This window comes from Oryza glaberrima, chromosome 2 (assembly GCF_000147395.1).
Source record: "Oryza glaberrima chromosome 2, OglaRS2, whole genome shotgun sequence".
Taxonomy (NCBI): domain Eukaryota; kingdom Viridiplantae; phylum Streptophyta; class Magnoliopsida; order Poales; family Poaceae; genus Oryza; species Oryza glaberrima.
In genome coordinates, this window is record NC_068327.1 from 414,389 (window position 1) to 429,698 (window position 15,310).

At 45.1% G+C, this 15,310-nt stretch overlaps 1 non-coding gene and 1 pseudogene across 1 annotated transcript; one reads left to right on the forward strand and one right to left on the reverse strand.

Moving 5' to 3' along the window:
• Positions 1-241: 241 nt before the first annotated feature.
• On the reverse strand, positions 242-8,795 carry LOC127761392 (ABC transporter A family member 7-like; annotated as a pseudogene).
• A 1,892-nt stretch (positions 8,796-10,687) lies between these two features.
• Positions 10,688-10,826, forward strand: LOC127764833 (small nucleolar RNA Z247). Its single transcript, XR_008015976.1, has one exon. It is a non-coding gene; the product is annotated as a small nucleolar RNA Z247 (small nucleolar RNA).
• Positions 10,827-15,310: the final 4,484 nt, after the last annotated feature.

Sequence of the window (15,310 nt, forward strand, 5' to 3'; positions counted from 1 at the left end):
ATATTTTGGGACGGAGGGAGTCCTAAATTTTAGTCTAACTCTTTTTGAACCCAGCCATTACATTTTTCCACCCCTGCTCATAGCTCATCCTTGGTTTTACTTTTAGTGCGGTTCTCGTTTTTACTTATACAAAATTTTTACTCCTACTTTATTCAATGAAATTGGGACATTTAGTACTGGTTGTCTGGTTCGTTAATAAAACAAGAAGTTCCCCAACCAAGAGATGAACAATTCTTTATGGTTACTGATCAGGCCACGAGGATGATGTATTGTCACTCTCCCTGGCAACTCTGATGAAGACATCCTCCAGCGTTCGTTGTGTCAGCCAAGCCCCAGGCAAGAACGTTCATCCTGCGCTTTGCATGCTCCATGGCCCAGAAAACTTGAGAGATCCTCACCTCCTGCTTCGCCATCTCGAACTTCTGCGTCCCGGAGATGTGGTACACAATGTTCATGGTAGGGGAGATGGACTGGACCAGTCTCCTCATCTCCTCCTCCGCCTCGCCCGTCGCGGTTGTTACTGTGAGGACATATGAGCCTCCATATTTTGCTTTCAGCTGAAAAGGCAAGATTATGGGGGTTCAAGTTACTAAGTTAGCATTTGGAATCAATGGCCACATATGAAAAATGTGATCAGTTTACATGTGTAGATGTACCTCTTTAGAGTTCCCGATGCATTGCAAGCTACCGTTTGCGATAATTCCTATCCGATCGCATAGAAATTCAGCTTCTTCCATCGAATGCGCTGGAATAGGTGAAAGTATGATGTGATAATATGATGTGGTGCAAAAGATTTCCATGGTGATTAACTGGACTAAGGTTATACTGTTGTATCAGAGTTGAAAGCAAAGTGCAGTACTTGTGAGAATTATGGCCCTGTCCTGCTTGGCAGACTTGACAGCATTCCATAAGTCTTTCCTTGATGCTGGGTCCAACCCTGAGCTTGGTTCATCCATATAAACTACCTGCAGAATGTTCAAAATGCATGATTTATACATGCAAGAATGTTCAAAATTTCCCTGAATTTGACATATATGAATTGTACCTTAGGGTCACCAATTAGAGAGATTGCAACGCTGAGACGACGTTTCATGCCACCACTGTATTTGCTTACAAGCTTATCGGCAATGCCACCAGCAAACAGGCGCACATTTTTCAAAGATTTCTCAATGGCCTAAAAAAATAAGAAATAGGAGATCTTAGATGATTGCTTCAGAACTTGTATTTATAATAATTTCTCGTGAAATCATAATCACATAAGAACAGAATAACTACTGGGAAAATGTTTGTTGAACTAGTATTATAATAATCTGTGCTAAAGTGCCTTGGAGGATAATGTGTCTTGGATCTTATATGCAGATGATAAGTTCATCTTTCACTTGTAAATAGTGTTTGAAGTCGAATCCATCATGTTCATCCATGGAAAAGAAATCACCATATATTACTTCCTCCGACATTATTGACTTTATTGGGTCAAACTTTTAAAACTTTGACTATCAATAGCTCTCAAGATATTTAGTTTGAAAACGTAAAAATCATATGGGTAGAATTTTACTTATTATTGCTTTTACAATATTATAATTTTGTTAGATATTATCGTTATATTCTAATAGAAAAATAGTAGCTAAAGTTGTGCACTAAGACTGGATAAAATCAATAAAATTATATATTTAAATACAGAGATAGTACGATTATTTATCAAATGGTCACATATTACCTGAGATAATGGTGCACCCTGCAAATTCTTAAGTCTACCATAGAACAACAAATGCTCACGACCAGTCAGTGTTTCCCATAGCAAGCTGCAACAAGAAAAAAAAAGAAGGGGAAAAGTTAATTAAAGTTCACCAATACTAAATTGATTTAAAGGCTGTCCTAAACTAAACAAAACTGTAATTCAGAAACATCAGAGTGAGCTTAGATTACTCGTGCTGTGGACAAACACCGATTCCTGCATAAATCTTGTTCATCTCGAATTGTATGTCCATTCCTTCAATGTACGCCGTGCCAGACGTAGGTTTAGTAAATCCAGTCAACTGTTGTCAGGATAAGAATTAACCCCCTTAAATCCAATAATGTCATGTGACCAAATGAAACATCAGTTATATTTGTAAGTGATCTATATAGGGATCATTTGTGATAAACAGAAAATGTGGATCATTTCTTACTACCTAGACATGTTTCAGATTTTTAGAAATGTATATGCCTGTTCCTGGCCTTGAAAGTGGCCTGTACTTGGGAAGAGGAATTGTGCAAAAAATGGTTTACATACTAGAGATTTATGGTTATCTAAATATATTATTTATTTCTTTTATTATTAAGATCTAAAATTAAATCATACTTACCATGTTAATGAGAGTGGTTTTTCCTGCGCCATTTGGTCCAAGAACACCAAAACATTGCCCACGTGGCATAGAAAGAGATAGCCCTCTGACAGCAATTTTTTTTGCATTCCCATCTTTTCCATGGTACACTTTCTTAAGGTTGTCACAGATGACCGAGTAGCTATTCTTTGATTCTTGTAAGATCTGTTAACCCGTTTCTCTCTGAGAAATCATTATATAACTAAATTAATACTCATGATGCTCTGTGCAAATACATACATGCAGGACTAATTTCAACATATTATGCTTGTCTAAACTATCTTATGTATTTGTATTCCATACAGCATTAAAGTTTGGTAGAAGGAAAAAAGGAAGGTAAAAATAAGATAAAGTAAGACTCCAAGTATCCAAGCTAACTTTTGACGTGCCATACTATAAAGGATAAACTGACATATAAGCTGCTTCTGGCCTATGATTAGAAAGCTTAACATAAATGGTCAGAAAGACCAGGAGTCTTACCGGCTAGCACCACAAGTTGGTGGGCTAGTCGGTCTTGGTTCGAGACTTACCCCTGCTTAATACCATCAATATGAATATCCTTCTTTTCATATCCAGCTTTTTCTTTAGAAATTACAGGAATATATAGAGCAAAAGAGCATACCTCTTTGATAACATCTGTCTTCTCATTGTCAGCAGAAGCTTTGAACTCTTGAAGCTGGATGGTCTGCTGAGTAGCTTGAAAACGATTTTTGTCAATGCGCGAGTGAAATAGTACTGCTGCTTTTCTTATTCCATTTTGGAAGGAACCGAAGTGATCCAAATAGAATGCCAATAAAAGGAACAGAAACCATTCTAGTACCATTATGGTCAAAACACTTCTCATTCCATTTTTGGGATCATTCAAGTCAACCCACTTCATCCCGGAAGAGTTCATATAATTCCCGAGCAATGCAGATTGTGCAAACTCATAGATAATGCGATACAGTGAAAATGCAGGGAAAAGCTCCAAAAGCGTAATCCAGCTTCCTTGAGATGAACAAAAGGTGCGGCGCAGGCGGTGGGCGGCGGCGCGCTTGGGCCAAGAGAAAGGAGAGCGAGGGGAGCGAGGAGGCCGCAGAAAGAGGAAGATGAAGGGGAAAAGGAGAGAGAAGAGGGGAGAGGAAGGAGAAAGGATGAAGATGATGACATGTGGGGCCCACATGTCGGTGGGTCCCACTATTTTTTTTAGTGTGGATTACATGTTGGTCCCACGTATTTTTATTTTTGTTTTTTATTCTAAAATGCCACATAAGTGACATGTCAACGACACGTAGGACGGAGACCGGGTCAACACTGCCACGTAAGCACCACGTAAGCCAAAACCACTTCCAAAACCACCTGGGATACATTTTGCACCGGTTTTGATAGTTGGAGGAGTCAATATATCCGGTTTTATGGTTGGAGGTCATGAATCATACTCGTATTGTAGTTTTTTTTTTTTAAATTCTCACAGCTAGCTTTATTCATTCGAGAATATAGTTACATCATTAACAAGAAGTTGCGGAATGAAGGCAGGGGGATCATCTATCCAAACAAAAGAATTTTTGCCTATCAAAGCTTGCCTAGCTAGCTCATGAGCCACAACATTACTATCTCTAATACAATGACTAATGGAGATAGAAAGAAAATCTTTCTAGTACTGGGAGCATTCATCATAAATCGCAACTGCTGCCGTGGCAGAAAAACCTCCCTCTTGCATTGTTGTGACAACTTCCATGCAATCCGATTGGAATTCCACACGACTACAACCGATTTGTTGTGCCAATAATAATCCATCTCTTAAAGCTGCTGCTTTAGCCATGGTTGCATCCACCATATGAGGAATATAACTATGTGAAGCAGCAATAAACCCACCCGCAGAGTCTCTAATGACCGCTCCCGTGCTACCAGCTCCTTTAGTTTCATCAAAGCCCGCGTCGACATTGATCATCAGTATTCCTTCAGGAGGTTTCCTCCACCTCTTGTTAATCTCAGTGGTTTTCTTTGACACCAGTTTATAATTTGTTGTGATTGCTACGATGGACAACGCCGATCGTGGTGGTGACTGAATTTCCTCTCCATGAACACTCTGTCTTCGTTGCCACCATATATACCAGCACCCTGTCAAGATAATGTCCGCTAGACCAATATTGTTCCAATGCATAGCTCTCCCTCCCATTCTGATGGCTTTTTGAAGCACGAAGCGCTTCAATCTCCTGCTCAATCCCAAGAGAGCTCCAAACCTGTCTAGCACGAGAGCAGGCAAACAAAGCATGTCTCACGTCCTCAGCTTCTGTTTTGCACATAATATGCTTGTTTGCCAACGTAACGAAGCAAGGAATGCAACCATGAAGCACGCGCCATCCAAAAATTTTGATTTTGCTCGGTATCGATAGCCTCCAAAGCTGTCTCCATACTGATGCTGCCAGGGGGGGCAGTTGCCCCGGGTTGCTGGATAAAGCTCCTAACGCTGTGACTCCATTGACAGTGATAGGCAGATTTGACTGAGAACAAACCGTTTCGGTTGAGGTGCCAAGCGATCAGATCCTCCCGCTGAGGAGCAATCGGGATTTGGAGGATTCGGTTCGCATCCACAGACCAGAAAAGTGATCTTATCAAAGCTTCATCCCATCGACCATCAACTGGAGATTAATAACTAGAATATTACCTCTCGGAGTCAATACTTTCATGTTGGGGCTGCTTGGGATCCAGTTATCGTCCCAAATATTTATCTGTGTGCCATCTCCCACTCGCCATATAAATCCCTTTTTGAAGCAATCTAAGCCGGCTAACACACTTTGCCATGTAAATGAGCTCCCACTTCTCATCTTGGCCTGGAGCAATTTCCCATCAGGGTAGTATTTTGCTCTCAAAATCCTTGCGCAGAGAGAATTTAGCTCACATAAGAGTCTCCAAACTTGTTTTGCGAGCAAAGCCAAATTGAAACTGTGGAAGTCCCTAAAACCCATGCCACCTTTACCCTTCGGTACACAGAGTTTCCACCAAGCTTGCCAATGAATCCTTCTTTTTTCATCGTCGTCACCCCACCAATAATGTGATATAGCATCTGTCATCCCTTTGCAGATTTTTTTCGGGATTTTAAACACCATCATCGCATAAGTTGGCACGGCTTGGGCAATGGATTTGATTAAAACCTCCTTACCACCCATGCTTAACAATTTCTCCTTCCATCCACTAACTCTCTGAACAATTCTATCAATAAGATGTCGAAAACAATCGCTTCTATCTGCTCCCACTAAAGAAGGCAGACCCAAGTATTTATCATTGAGAGACTCAGTCATAATATTCAAAGATTCACATACCTCCAACTTCATATCCGGCTTTGTATTCCTAGAGAAGAAAATACTAGATTTGCTTGCACTTAAGAATTGACCTGAGTTCTGCAATATCTGTCTAATAAGTTCCTCAGGCAGTCCGCATTCTTTTTATCAGCATGCATAAGAATTAAGGAGTCATCAGCAAATGAAAGATGGGAAACCATTGGGGCATCTCTGCATACTCTAATCCCTTCCAATCCTCCATTCTCCTCCACTTGTTGGATCATACTTGATAGGCCTTCTGCAACAAAGAGAAATAGGTAAGGGGATAGGGGATCCCCTTGCCTGATTCCTCTTGTAGGTGTAAAAGTTTCTGTTTCCATTGAATTAAACCGAGCAGTATATCTTACAGAAGTCACACAGGACATAATAAGAGACACCCACCTATCATCAAAACCCAATTTTAACATAATCTTTTCCAAGAAAACCCATTCAACTCTGTCATACGCCTTATGCATATCCAATTTAATCGCACATAACCCCCTTTTCCCTTGTTTCCTCTTGATAGTATGAATACATTCATACGCAATCAGAATATTATCCGTAATTAATCTACCTGGAACAAAAGCACTGATCACTTATAACCTCAGGAAGGATGCTCTTCATCCTGCGAGAGAGCATTTTTGAAATAACTTTATACACCACATTGCAAAGACTGATAGGGCGGAATTGAGCCAACATATCTGGGTTAGACACCTTTGGTATCATAATAATAGTGGTATCATTCCAGCCCTCAGGAATTGTTGCAGTATTTACCGCTGTTAAAACTTCCTTTATCAGATCATCTCCTAGCATTGACCAAAACCGTTTAAAGAAAATGGCGTGCAAACCGTCTGGCCCGGGAGCTTTCAGATCTCCAATATCAAAAAGTGCCTTTTTGACCTCTTCAGCTGTAAATGGAGCTAAAAGGCTCCGATTCATTTCAGGCGTGACCTTGACCTTAACTGAATCCAAAACTGATTCATCAAGCTCCTGCATTTCAGACTGAAACAGATGGGAAAAATAATTTTGCACCATAGAACACATAGTGTCGCTATTCTCTTGTCTCATCCCCTGTTCATCAACCAACCCAGTAATCATGTTTCTTTTCCTTCGACTAGAGGCAAATTGTTGAAAAAATTTGGTATTTCGGTCACCATGCTTTAGCCAATTTGCACGGGCGCGCTGTAACCAAATCAGTTCCTCCTGCTCCATTAGGAGTTCCAGGCGGATCAACAACTCCTTTTGGGCAGCGATGCTATCATCAGTGAGGGGCCCCCTTCTAATCTCTTCAAGTTTTTTTTGCAGCTTTTTTATTTGATTAACAGGTCCCTTCAACACCTTTTTATCCCAGACGTGGAGCTCTTCATGTACTTGTTTGGTTTTTTGCGAGAAATTTGGCACATCTCCTCTGGCCGCAGCACTACCGTCTCTTCCTTGAGCCAACGTGCTTCGAAGCATTTAGGACCTCGCCTTGTATTGGCATCAGAATCTGCCCGCACAACAGTTTCAACAATCAGCGGACTATGGTCCGAATTGAGCATACCACCATTCTCCAGTCGTGCAGTAGGGAAAAGAGCATTCCACTGCGCGTTTGAGACACCTCGATCAAGCCTTTCTCTTATTCTCCCCCTTTTCCAAGTAAAAATGTCACCACTATAGCCCATATCCGAGAGAGCACAATCAGCCAAAGAATCACTAAAAGCTTGCAAAAGACGTTGTTCTCTCGGTCTCCCTCCCTCCTTCTCATGATGGAAAAGAATCTCATTGAAATCTCCTAACTCCATCCATGGCCTATCCATCATCCCATGAAGATATCTCAAGGCCTCCCATGTTTTGCCTTTGTGCTCCCAACGCGACTCACCATAAATTCCAGTAAGTCTCCATTCCCTTCCATCATCAACAATTACATCAATGAAATATTCAGAGACATCTTGCACATAGATCGCTCTCTTTCCTCCATAACATAAGCAGTCCACCACTTCGCCCGTCACTCTCGAAAATGCTGAGATGGTCAAATTGTAGTTTCTTCCTCAAAATTTCTGCCTTAGCTGTTCCCAAATGTGTTTCAGACAGGAACAACACATCGGGTCTCTCACGCCTCTGTAAATCCAGAAGCGCTCGCACTGCCCGGGCACTAGCGAGCCCGCCGCAGTTCCATGCTAGTATTTTCATTGTGCCCGGTCACTCTCCTCAAAGGAGAGCGCCGATTGTGCATTAGAGTTGTTTGTTGCAATCACGCCATCTTCACTTCTCCTCAATCTTTTTTTCTCCTGCTCTTTCAAAGGGCTCATATTACTACCGAGTTGGGAAGAGTGTTCCAGCAAGTTGATTTGCTGAGCAACCTGACCTCTGCCTCCCACCTCATTAGTATCTCTTTTCCCGGACTCAGGGGCCAGGCCACCATCTTCCCCTAAGGCCAGTAGCAGTGCGGGTAACACACATGAGGAGCTCAAAGCCGTAAAGAACCACACTTCACAGTGCATGTGTCTTAAACAATACATGTTTGTGGGTCCCACCCATGTTAGTAGGTCCCACCATCTCTCTTTTCACATTCATCTCTCCCTCTCTATCTCTATCCATTCTTTTCGCATGCCACTGACCAGGACGGCAAGCGGCAAGGGCGAGGACGGCGGGCAAGAAGGCACAGACGCCGGCGAGCTCGGACGCGGCCTCAACCTCAAGCTCCTCTCCTTCTCCGCGCTTTCCCCATCGAGCCGGTGAGCTTCTCCGACAAGGACAGTGGCGGCGGCGCGGACCGAAGCGGCGTGGCAACGAGCTCCCCGGCGACACCGAGGTCGGCGACGCGGAGCGGAGAGCGTGGACGACGAGGCCCTCCCTCACTCGGCTCCACGGCGGCGCACGACGGCGAACCGCCCGCCCCCTCCTCTCCTTGTCGGGCCGGACGGCAGTGACCTCGACGGTGGGACGGCTGCGCGCATGGCGAGGTAGCGGGTCCTGTGGCGGCGGCGTCCTCGGGGCCGAGTGGCGCCGGCTGTCCCCTCCTCCCTCCGCCGGCGCCGACTCCCCTAATCCCGAAGCGGAAGAAGCCGGCGAGGGTGGCAGTGGCGCCGAACGATGCCGGGGACGCGGCGGACGGGAAGCCCCGGGGCGAGGACGGCGGGCAAGAAGGCATGGACGCCGGCGTGGCGGCGCCTCCCTCCCCCTACCCCGCTCTGCAGCAACGGGCTCTCGGTGGGGTCTTCCTCGCGGAGGTCGCCGCGCGACCTTGTCTTCCTCGCGGACGACGAGCGGCGGCACGGTCATCGTCGACCGGAGCCACGCGACCTTGTCTTCCTCTCAAAGCCGGGTGGAGCGGCGGCCCGAGCGGCGACGGCGACGACGCTGGGCCGAGCGGCCAGATCCGGCCTAGGCCCACTGGATCAAGGCGACGACGGCGAGGTCGGACGCGGCATCGACCTCGAGCTCCTCTCCTTCTCCGCGCTTTCCCCATCGAGCCGGCGAGCTTCTCCGACGAGGACGGTGGCGGCGGCACGGATCGAAGCGGCGCGGCGACGAGCTCCCCGGCGACATCGAGGTCGGCGACGCGGAGCGGGAGACGGCAACGAGGTCGACGCTGGAGAGGGCGCGAGGGGACGACGAGTTGGAGGCACGCCCTCCACAGCGCGAGCTCTAGGCGTTCCCTCTGCCTCGCGCGAGCGAGGAATCGCGTTTCCTTGCTTGGGAGCGAGCGGCTCAACAAGGACGTGGTGCTACGCGACACGTCGGCGAAATTCCTAGCTGGCACAACAAGGCAACGCTCTACCTAGGAGCACTGTGAAGGGCCTAAGGGATGGTTAAGGGAGATAAATATACTTTTTCCTAAAAAGGATAGGAGCGAGACAGACGGCGCTGGGGGACGAGGCTTGTTGGGCCGGCCTTAGCCCAGACTCACGACGCGGTTGTGCGCTTTCTAGGCGGACGGATGGATCTGCTCGACTGCTCTCTGCCGTCGTGAGGGCTGAAGTCAGACGTCACGAGCTGATTCCGCCTCCCCTCGCCCCTGCCGTCTCAAGCGCCGCCGTTGTTTGCTCCATCCCTCCCACGCCAACCGTAGCGCAGCCGCTGCTGCCGTCGATTCTGACGCCCAGCCTTCGCCACCGGTGCCCCTCCCCGCTGATCGCCTCCAGACCGACGCCGCCCCTCCCCACCGACCGCATCGCCCCCATCCCACCCTGGATCACGACGGGATCTCCTCCCCTTCCTCTCACCCGGTGCCAGACCGCCGTGGCTTCTCGCTGCTCTGCCTCTTCCTTGTGCCTCATCACCCAGGTGTTGAAAGGAAGAAGGTGTTAGAAGTAGCGATAGTTCAGAGATATGCATGCATGCATATGCAGGGAGTCCGGTGCATGTGATATGAATGAGATTGATTTGGTTGAGATAAAACCGGATCACAACAGATTTTGTTTCCTGATTGTAAGCCACGTTGGAGGCTATTTCCAACTGAGATCAATATATTCGTGCGGCCTCGACAAGAGGTGATAACGCTTCCTAAAAACCTTTTATGGTATCAGAGCCCGAAATCGCCAGAATCAGATCGCATCTGTTATGGCGAGTTCCTCCATCAGCGCCGGCAATCCCTTCTCTGGCCATGCCGTCCCTAAGAAGCTAACCAGGACGAATTTCCTTTTATGGAAAGGGCAAATCCTCCCGGTGATCCGCGGTGCGCGTTTGGAAGGTTACCTCACAGGTACAACACAAGCCCCGTCGGCTGTGATTGACGCCAAGGAAGGAGAAGCCACTGTCAAGAAATCCAATCCGGCATTTGAAACCTGGATTGCGGCAGATCAGCAGGTGTTGGGGTTTCTTCTCTCAACCCTATCCAAGGAAATTTTGACTCAAGTCATCCACATGGAAACTGCGGCTCAAGTTTGGAAGGCAATCAACGAGATGCTGTCCTCCCAGTCGCGCGCGCGGTCTCTGAACACGCGCCTGGCGCTAGCGACGACCCAGAAGGTCGATCTCAGCGTCTCAGACTACATCAACAAAATGAAGATCCTCACCGACGAGATGACGTCCGCCGGCAAGCCAATGGATGATGAGGAATTGATGTCCTACATCCTTGCCGGTCTTGATGATGATTGGGAACCAGTGGTGTCTTCCCTCGTCGGGAGACCAGATGCAGTTTCCTTCTCCGAGTTCTACTCTCAACTTCTGAGCTTCGAATCAAGGCAGAAACTTCGCCATGCAGCAGCGCATCAGTCCTCCGCCAACAGCGCCAAACGTGGTGGTGGAAGGGGCGGCTACACCCCCTTCAACCGCGGCGGACACAGCGGCAACAATGGTGGGCGCAGCAACAGCAACAATGGCGGGCGTGGTGGTGGTCGCGGCAACAACAATGGAGGCCGTGGCGGCAAACCGTGCCCTGTTTGTCAGCTCTGTGGAAAAACGGGGCACGTCGTCGCTGACTGTTTGTATAGGTATGATGAGAACTTTGTTTCTGATAATAAGATGGCAGCTGCAGCCTCCTATGGTGTGGACACAAATTGGTATGTTCGACACCGGAGCTACGGATCACATAACTGGAGAGTTGGACAAATTGACGACCCGGGAGAAGTACAATGGGAAGGATCAAATCTACACGGCAAGTGGTGCAGGTATGGACATTAAACATATTGGCCATTCCGTTATTCATACCCCTACTCGCAATTTATATCTTAAGAATATTTTACATGTTCCTAAGGCCAAGAAAAATCTCCTTTCTGCACGTCGTTTAGCCCTTGATAATCATGCCTTTGTTGAAGTTCACTCTCGTTTCTTTGCCATTAAGGATCAGGTCACGAGGAATCTTCTTCTTAGAGGGCCTTGCCGCAATGGTCTCTATCCCATTCCACAGTCGTCGCTATCTTCGTCCAAGCAAGTTTTTGGAGCCATCAAACCCACTATTTCGAAGTGGCATAGTCGTTTGGGTCATCCATCTTTGTCTATCGTTCAAAAAGTTGTGAACAATAATAATCTCCCATGTTTAGGAGATATTAATGAATTAGGTGTGTGATGCTTGTCAAAGGGGTAAGAGTCATCAACTCCCCTATCCTAAGTCTTTCAGTGTGTCCAATAATCCTTTAGAGCTTGTGTTTTCTGATGTTTGGGGTCCTGCCCCTGACTCTGTTGGTGGCAGAAAATATTATGTCAGTTTCATAGATGATTTCAGCAAGTTTACTTGGATCTATTTGCTTAAGAAAAAATCTGAGGTTATTCATAAGTTTCATGAGTTCCAACAACTTGTTGAGAGGATGTTTAATCGCAAAATTATTGCTATGCAATCTGACTGGGGGGGAGAATATGAAAAACTTCATTCCTTTTTTACTAAGATAGGAATTACTCATCATGTCTCATGTCCCCATGCTCACCAACAAAATGGCTCCGCAGAACGTAAACATAGACACATTGTGGAAGTTGGGCTTTCTTTACTTGCTCACGCTTCTATGCCTCTTAAATTTTGGGATGAGGCTTTTCTTGCAGCTACATATCTCATCAATCGCACACCTAGCAAAGTTATACAATACTCCACGCCTTTAGAGCGTCTCTTGCATCAAAAACCAAATTACTCCTCTTTGAGAACTTTTGGATGTGCTTGTTGGCCTAATCTTAGACCCTACAACACTCGCAAACTTCAGTTTCGCTCCAAGCAATGTGTGTTTCTTGGCTATAGCAATATTCATAAAGGATTCAAGTGTCTAGATGTTGCAACTGGCAGAGTTTATATTTCTAGAGATGTTGTTTTTTATGAAAATATTTTTCCTTTCTCTAATCTCCACTCCAATGCTGGAGTTAGGCTCAAATCTGAAATTTTACTCTTGCCCTCAACACTGTTGAATCCTGAAGTTGCTAGTAGGGGTATACAAGAAAATGGTTATATGTTTAATAGTCCTCCTGTTGAGTCTAATATTTTTGATGAGCAAGTATCTGAACAGGGAGAAGAAGGAGAGCAAAATTCATATGCTGCACATGATACAGAAAATCCTGATGATGGTGGCAATGATTTCTCTGTTGCTTCTGATGCTGAAAATAGTACTAAGGCTGTGTTTAGTTCAGCGTAAAGTTTGGATTTTGGTTGAAATTGGAGATGATGTGACTGAAAAGTTGTGTGTGTATGACAGGTTGATGTGATGGAAAAAGACTAAATTTTGGATCCAAACTTTGAATCTAAACACAGGCTAATGCAAGTGGTTCAGCTGAAAATAGTACTAATGCAGGTGGTTCAGAACCTGCAGCAAATACACACGGCGCAGAAAATGAAAACAGTGCTACTGCTGCTGGAAGTACCACAGCCGAACCTGCAAATGGCAGTGGTGGTGGCAAGTCTGCGAGTCGCAGTAGCAGCAGTACAGCAGCAGGTAGCAGTGTTACTGCTAATCAGTCGGTTGATGACTCTGTGCAGGTACAACAGCAGCAAACTAGACCTACCACTAGGCTGCAGAGGGGGATACGTAAGGAGAAAGTCTATACCGATGGTACAGTGAGGTACAGTTTTCTTGCTTCCTCTAGTGAAGAGCCACAGAGTTTAAATGAAGCTTTAGCTGATTCTAATTGGAAACAAGCCATGGATACTGAATTTACAGCCTTGATTCATAATAAAACTTGGCATTTAGTTCCACCACAGCATGGTAGGAATGTTATTGATTGTAAGTGGGTATATAAAATTAAAAGAAAAGCTGATGGTAGCCTGGATAGATATAAAGCTCGGCTGGTTGCAAAGGGTTTTAAACAGCGGTATGGTATTGACTATGAGGATACTTTTAGTCCGGTGGTTAAGGCTGCTACTATTAGAGCTATTTTGTCTATTGCTATATCTAGGGGTTGGTGCCTTCGACAACTTGATGTGCAGAATGCTTTTCTGCATGGTTTGCTTGAAGAAGAGGTTTACATGAGACAACCGCCTGGATATGAGAATAAGAGTAAGTCTAGTTATGTTTGCAAGTTAGACAAGGCTTTATATGGACTGAAACATGCACCACGGGCATGGTATTCTAGACTAAGTAGTAAATGGTGTGATCTTGGTTTTAAGTCATCAAAGGCTGACACTTCATTATTTTTCTATAGTAAAGGGTGTGTGACTATTTTTGTCCTTATATATGTGGATGACATAATTGTGGCTAGTTCAACTCAAGATGCAGCTGAAGCGTTGCTAAGAGATTTAAAACAAGATTTTGCCCTTAAAGATCTAGGTGATCTGCACTATTTTATGGGTATATAGGTTAACAAGGTAAGCGATGGTATTTTGTTAACCCAAGAAAAGTATGCATCTGATCTGTTAAAAAGGGTAGGTATGTCAGAATGTAAACCTGTTGCCACACCTATGTCTACCTCAGAGAAGTTGTCAGCTCATAATGGTACTGAACTAGGAGAACATGATGCCACTAGATATAGGAGTATTGTTGGGGCTTTGCAAAACTTGACTTTGACTAGACCAGATATTTCTTTTGCAGTAAATAAGGTCTGTCAGTTTTTACATGCTCCTACTTTACAACATTGGATGGCAGTTAAGAGGATACTGAGATATGTTAAGTCCTCTGTTGATCTTGGCCTAAAGATTAACAGATCTTCTTCTACTCTTGTTAGTGCTTTTTCTGATGCAGATTGGGCAGGATCTGTAGATGACAGAAGATCTACAGGAGGTTTTGCAGTATTTCTTGGATCAAATCTAGTGTCATGGAGTGCTAGGAAACAGGCTACAGTATCCAGGTCAAGTACTGAGGCTGAGTATAAAGCAGTAGCAAATGCTACAGCAGAGGTAATGTGGGTTCAAACTCTTAAAGAAATTGGAGTTCAAGTTCCTCCTATGGCAAGGTTATGGTGTGATAATTTGGGAGCTACATATTTGTCAGTCAATCCTGTGTTTCATGCTAGAACAAAACATATAGAAGTTGATTATCATTTTGTAAGAGAGAGAGTTGCTAGGAAGCAACTAGAGATAAAGTTTATAGCTTTAGGAGATCAAGTTGCAGATGGTTTTACTAAACCAATTACTGTTTAACAGCTTAGAGATTTTAGACACAATCTTAACTTAGATAAGTTATGATTGAGGGGGGCTGTTAGAAGTAGCGATAGTTTAGAGATATGCATGCATGCATATGCAGGGAGTCCGGTGCATGTGATATGAATGAGATTGATTTGGTTGAGATAAAACCGAATCACAACAGATTTTGTTTCCTGATTGTAAGCCACGTTGGAGGCTATTTCCAACTGAGATCAATATATTCGTGCGGCCTCGACAAGAGGTGATAATGCTTCCTAAAAACCTTTTAGAAGGAAGTAGCAAGCACCAGCGGCAGCGAAGTCGACGGTTGGGAGACCCTAAACCCTAGAACCAAGCTCCAGAATCGATCCCCTTTTGCCTACCGGTAATGGGCGACCCAGTTCTAGCCTACAGGTACGGACTCCTTCCTCCCTCTCTCCCAGACAATCACGACATCGATTTATTTATCCCATTGCTCCTGTTAACTTGGTGCGTTGTTTGATTCCCAGCACTTGTTTCAGAATGACGTGTGAAATTGCAAGTACAGAGCCCAGTCAGTCATCTCCTCATCAGCACGGCGGTACGAGAAGTCTGGGCACAGCAAGCAAGCAGGAGGCTAGCAAAGGTTTGTCAGCTCTAATCCAAAAACAGCACCTCATTGCACATATTTTCCCTGTATGTGAAAGACCATA